Source organism: Balaenoptera borealis, assembly GCF_965194805.1.
Source record: "Balaenoptera borealis genome assembly, chromosome: 6".
NCBI classification, from domain to species: Eukaryota; Metazoa; Chordata; class Mammalia; order Artiodactyla; family Balaenopteridae; genus Balaenoptera; species Balaenoptera borealis.
Genome location: NC_138863.1, coordinates 23999954 through 24006028, shown reverse-complemented (window position 1 = coordinate 24006028; position 6075 = coordinate 23999954).

Sequence of the window (6075 nt, the reverse complement as noted above, 5' to 3'; positions counted from 1 at the left end):
ATACGAAATAAAGGAGAAAAGCGTTCCTTTCTTCATTCGACTTGGGATATAGTGTCATCTGATTCCATCCCTTTAGATTTAAATGAAAATGTTCAAATTCAGAAACACATGGTGTAATAAAAATGTCTTTCATTAACATAATGCATATGTTAATTCTTTACCTAAATTCTATAAATGTTTAGTCTGACCAAAATGAAGCAAAATTAATAGAAAACTGTGTCTTGGGCTGTCTCCAAATTTGAAAGTTCCATCAATCAGTTAACATTTCACTTTCTTTTTACATGCTTCTATTATGAATGGTATAGAGAACCTTAATACACATATTTATTAATTTTTAAAATGCATATTAATATTAAAACAAAACACCTGGAACCCTGGCTACTGATCACAATATGCATTATTCATTGAACATAAAAGATCATATGTGAAATAATTTATGCTTGTGTTGTCTTAAATGACACCTGAACTAACATCCCTTTCACAAGTGCAGGCTTGGGGGAGGGCAGGAAAGATTACTTTATTATTATTATTATTTTTTAAATGACAAGTAGTATTTAAATTACCAAAAAAAAAAAATAAGGCATACAAGCATATAATATTGTTTTGGGGCATCATAAATATATCTCAATTATAACATAATAACTAAGAAAACATAACAATGGGCTTCTAGTAGTTTAAAATTATACTGCTATTCTAATTCATCTGTTTCTTCTAAATAAAATTTAACTATGTGAGAAAATTGCTTCACGCTCCTAAAAGACATGCAAGGATATATTATTCCACAAGGTGGTGCAAGCATGCCATGCGTCGTTCTTTTGTTCTGGCTCAAAACGTGCTTTACTATTTAATCCTCTTTATTCCGTGATCATAGTGTTTTCTGTTATAAAGAGTTCACACTTCAAAGTGCCATCTTTTTCTTAGGCAGTGCTTGCTGGTACACAAGCTATTCATGTTACATGCAAAAGGACAATGGAATCAGAGCAATTTTAAGCAAATAAAATTGCAAACCTATTCAATAACCTCTTCTGAGAGACTACAGTTATCGCTTTGACTTTATTGTTCTGGACTCTCTCTGAATCCCAGTGCAGCAAATGGTTTGCATTTACAGTTTTAAAACATATTCTACCAAAGGTATTTAGAATATTCTCCTTCACCTGTGTCTCAGGTTAATATCAATTATGTTTCCTAGTAAGTACAAACCACAGGTCCTCAGAGGCATTGTGATTTGAAGTGACCAGAAGAAAGCTACTTTACTGTCAAAAAACCCATGTTTGTCCCAGCTAAGGGGGATAAAGTGCCTAACATCCCACTTTTAGAGAGTGATTCTTTTAGGTAAAATATTACCTTCTGTAGTTGCTCTTCTTTTAAAACACAAACCCTTCTGTTAGGGTAACACTAAATCTCTAGCATCCCCCACTTACCAGCTGTGTGACGCTAGGTGAATTACTTAAACTCTCTGTGTTTCAATTTTCCCATATGAGAAACAGAGGAAATAGTAGAACCTATCTCATATAGTTGTTCTGAAAATGCATGTATGAATAATTCACATAAAACATCTTGCTCAGGACCTGGCATACAGCAAGGACCCAACAAACAGTAGCTATTGTGATCATGGCATTTTTCTTAAGAGATCTTTTGTTCAGTGACTGCAATAGGGCAATGGAAGATGAGAAAGAGGCAGTAGAAGACTGCAAAGTAAATTCTGTGTGGCAGTTTTGTTCAGTGGTGACCTGTGTGCTATGATGTTCCTACATTGCTATGACTTCCAAAAATTTCAGTGAAGCCCCTCTTAAACTTCCATTTTGAGGTTGGTTAAGTTTCCTCTCTTCAGATCCTACCTGCACCTACTCAATAAGAAGCCTGAACTCATCTAGAAGAACCCTGTCTTTCTATTCTTTCTATGACCCCTCTCCCCAATATGAAATTCAACCAACAGCCTCAAAGGTCTCTGAATTCTGCAGGCACTCAGTAAATGCCTGCCAGCTCAGGCATTTCTATTCAACATGCACCAATAGCTAAGAAGGCTTTTGTCTCCCAGTCTCTGCATATATCCAAACCAGTATATAACGTCAATCCTAGCAGATAGTCTGTATGCTCACATCTCAGTATTAGTTTTGTCTCACTGGGTGCTAGCTGTTAACTTTACCAAATAGGGGCCATTGATTAGCCTGATTAAGAAGCCAGCTGTATCCTCCAGAGCTACAATAACTTGGAAACTTGGATTTACTATATGTTACTCTTTTAAATAGGGGCAATATGTTACAGTACCAAGGAAGGGGGATTTCATTTTCATGTCTTTATAAGATACTTCATATAATTAAGCTAAACAAATAAGCAAAAGAAATAAACCTATGTTAGACTCAGCCTCCTGATTTTTGAGCAAGAAAATACATTCATAATGTTATTTCTTGCACGATAATTTTAAAAATATGTAGGAACAATGGTAGAAGAAATTTAACTGCTGACGTTACATAATTAAGGTGGTGACACTATTGTAATCTGAGACGAAACATGCCGAGTGAGACTGACCATTACATGTGCTATTTCAGGGCTCTGGATAGGGAACTGGTGCAAGTCTTGCCAACTTAAGTGGTAAAACACTCTAGAGCCGCACACAGTTCTCAAAGTATGATCCACGGACCCTTGGAGTCCCCAAGACTGTTTAGGGGGTTCACAACATGAAAGTTATTTTCATAATATAAAGACATCGTTTGCCCTTTTCAGTCTCACCCTGTCACAAATGTACTGTGGAATTTTCTAGTAGCTATATCATATGAGTAATGGCATCACTCTGACAGTTAATGACTGTGCTTGTGTATTCTCACATTTTAAAAAGTTTTCAGTTTTAATTTCTAATATGGTAAATATTGCTAGACATAATTTATATAAACTACAAAAATCTACATAATCTTCATAATCTATATGAAGTTCTTTGAGGTCTTCAATAATTTTTACATGTTCCTTTCTTTCTGCTAAATAATAAAATTTTTCTCTACTTTTTGTACTTACATAATTAACACTTGTCTTGCTAAATTTCCTTCAAAGAAGCTTCTACCTCTTACAGTATTCTATAAGATCCATCATTTTACATCATTCCCATATTGACAGTTGTTTCTAATATGTGCTATTTTCAATAACAGTAAACATTCATATTTACATGTTTATTTCCCTAGGATAAATTCCACTAAGTAAAATTTTTAGGGCAGGGAAATGAATTTAGTTAAGCTTCTTGCTATAAATCAGAAAATGGATTTCCAGAATGAGAGTACCAGCTTCACTCTCTCACCATCAATACAGGACAATTCTGTCAGACTACACTCTCAGCAGTTCTAAGAATCTACCTATTTTCTTGTCATTCCAGTTTGATCAGAAAAGTATGGAATGGGAATTCCCTGGAGGTCCAGTGGTTAGGACTCCGCACTCTCACTGCCAAGGGCCCGGCTGGGGGACTAAGATCCCATAAGCCGTGCGGCGCAGCCAAAGAATAAAAAATTAAAATAAAAATAAAGCATTTAGCACAGTGCCCGATTCATAATAACTGGTTAATAAATAGCAACAACTACCATTATTATTTTTAAAAAAGGGAAAAAAAAGCATGGGATCACACTGGTTGTCTCAATTTTTATTTCTTTGATTGCTAATGAGGTCAAACATTTCTTCATATTTTTATTAGCCATCCGAATATCTCTTCTTGTGAACTGTCTGAACATGACTTCACGCCATGTTACTCTTAACACAACATGTCAAGACACTTTTATAACCAGAGCATTCTGGTGTAGTAAAGAAAAGGGTAAGTGTTTTCAATTAGCCAAATATAAACTATGAAGATGAATACCGTTTATGTAACCCACATTTTAGACAAAAGCTTTATCTCCAAATTTGGAAATAAAGTTAAAAAAAAAAATCTTAAACACTTTATGCTGATCATTCTCCATTTGCCCCCAGATCTATTCTCCGTCCATCTCAGCCCTGCTCCGTGCCCTGGGAGGCTGACCTCGACAAAATGCATCACCTACTCTCCCTTGCTCTCATGCTCCTGATTGGGTCTGGCCAAGAATGTTACCAACAGGAGGTCATAGTACAGGAAGAGAGAGGTTGAAGTATTCAGTCCTGTCACCTCTTTCCTGCTTTCACTCCGTTCTGGTGTGGCTACTTAGACCACAGCTTCTGTTAGCACCTCCTCTTGCTGGTTCCAGCTCTCAGCTGGGCTCAATAACTCTTGTTTCTTCCCCTGACCCCTTGGCCTGCACAGGTAATGGCTTGCTCTTCTCATTAGTCCAAAGGTGCCTCAACCACACTTGGGTCTTTCAAATCTGGCTGCACTTCTCTAAAGAGTAGCTGCATTAAAACATTTCTTAAACGGCACCACTGAATGTGTTTGGTTTTTGCTGGAACTCTGAAAGATACACTAATTAAATTCACTATTCAATTTATATTTAGGACTGTCTCTGATATTTCATTTATCAGAAACATTTTATTCAATGTTAGCTGAGTATTTACTTTGAATCTGGCCCAGTGGTAGGGTCTGAAGACACATAATTCACCCTTCCTAACTTGGGCATGTTTTTTGTTTAAAAGTTAAAACCGTTAACATTCTCCAATTTCCACAGCATCAAATGAGATGACATTTAAACTCTCCATAACCTACCTCTTTCTTACCTATCTGATCTGAATCTCCAGCTCCTTAATCGTGCCTTGTCTACCTCATAAACCCGTCTCTGTCTACTGAATATGTCAAATTTCTTCCCCACCTTCAAAGCATGTTCATGAAGTTCTTTTTTTCAGTTGCTAGGACAATTTCACATTTTTTTCTCCCTATACTGACCTAATGTTTAAAATACTATTCTTTTCCTACCTTCTCTTTCAAGTTTTAAACATGCAGTGGTGGTTTTTCTCTTATATTTTTCATCTCTAGCTTTAATCTGGCCTTAATCAAGTGCAGTAACATGTTTCATGCTTATATCTTGAGTGTCTTTAAAGTTAGAGAATGAGGTTTTTTTTTATATGCTTTACCAAATTTGGCATGATATTGAGCATATAACAGTTGTTCACAAAGACCTTTTTAGCTATTGTGAGAAAGGAGTTAGTTAATATATAAAATAATAACATAGGAATAGAAAATGTAAATTATAAGAATAAATCAGTATTCAGAAGAGAATTTAAGGGAGTAAATTCTGACTTAGTGTAGTATAAAATCAAGTATACGATTTAATTTTCAAAGATACCTGAGCTGATAATTTAAAATAATTGATAAAAGGGAAATTCTCCAGTCCCCAAATACAGTTAGAATCACACAGGTTATGGATGTGGTTATTCATATGGAAATTGACTAACATAATCTGGAGGCTATTTTAATAGAGTTATGATTTTGAGATTTAAGTGAGACCCATCATGAAACTACAGTAGCTAACACATCACAAGAAACCTAGGCCTAAGATTTTTCCTTCAAATTCCAGAACACACATCTGTGTGTGTTCAGAATATGGAGGTTACAAGAGTCACACAGTCACCACCGAATCCTGACTCGGGTCAGATTCCAGGAGATGCTACAACCAGCAGCCTCTGCAGCTGCCTCCTAACAACTTCCTAAGCAGCTCTCACAGCTGCATAGTAAAATGCTGGAGGGTTCAGGGGAAGCACAGCTGGGCTCCCAGACACAGCTGTGCACCAGAAAAATTACTGGGTGGGGCTGTACTCAGCAAATGCCACCCATTGTTATAGACCCCAACTAATGGGACCTGGTAACTTGGTTTGCACGAGCACAAATATACCTTTGAGGTTAGTAGCAAAGGGCGTAAACCCACAACGTTGTATTATGAGCTGCTGTTTTGTTCAGCTTCAGAATAGAGAATTAAGTGCATTTTCTCTCTTTCCCAAATAATACACCACACACACACACACACACACACACACACACACGCTCTATTTTGTTTTGTTTCTTTGTGGAGTTAATCTCACTGGATTATCACTTGAAATGACACTAGTTTGAGTCTGCATTGACCCTGAAGGAAGCTTTACACATTGATCAGTTATATCAAAAAAAAAGGTGGGGGGGGGGGCGGAAAGAAAGCTTAA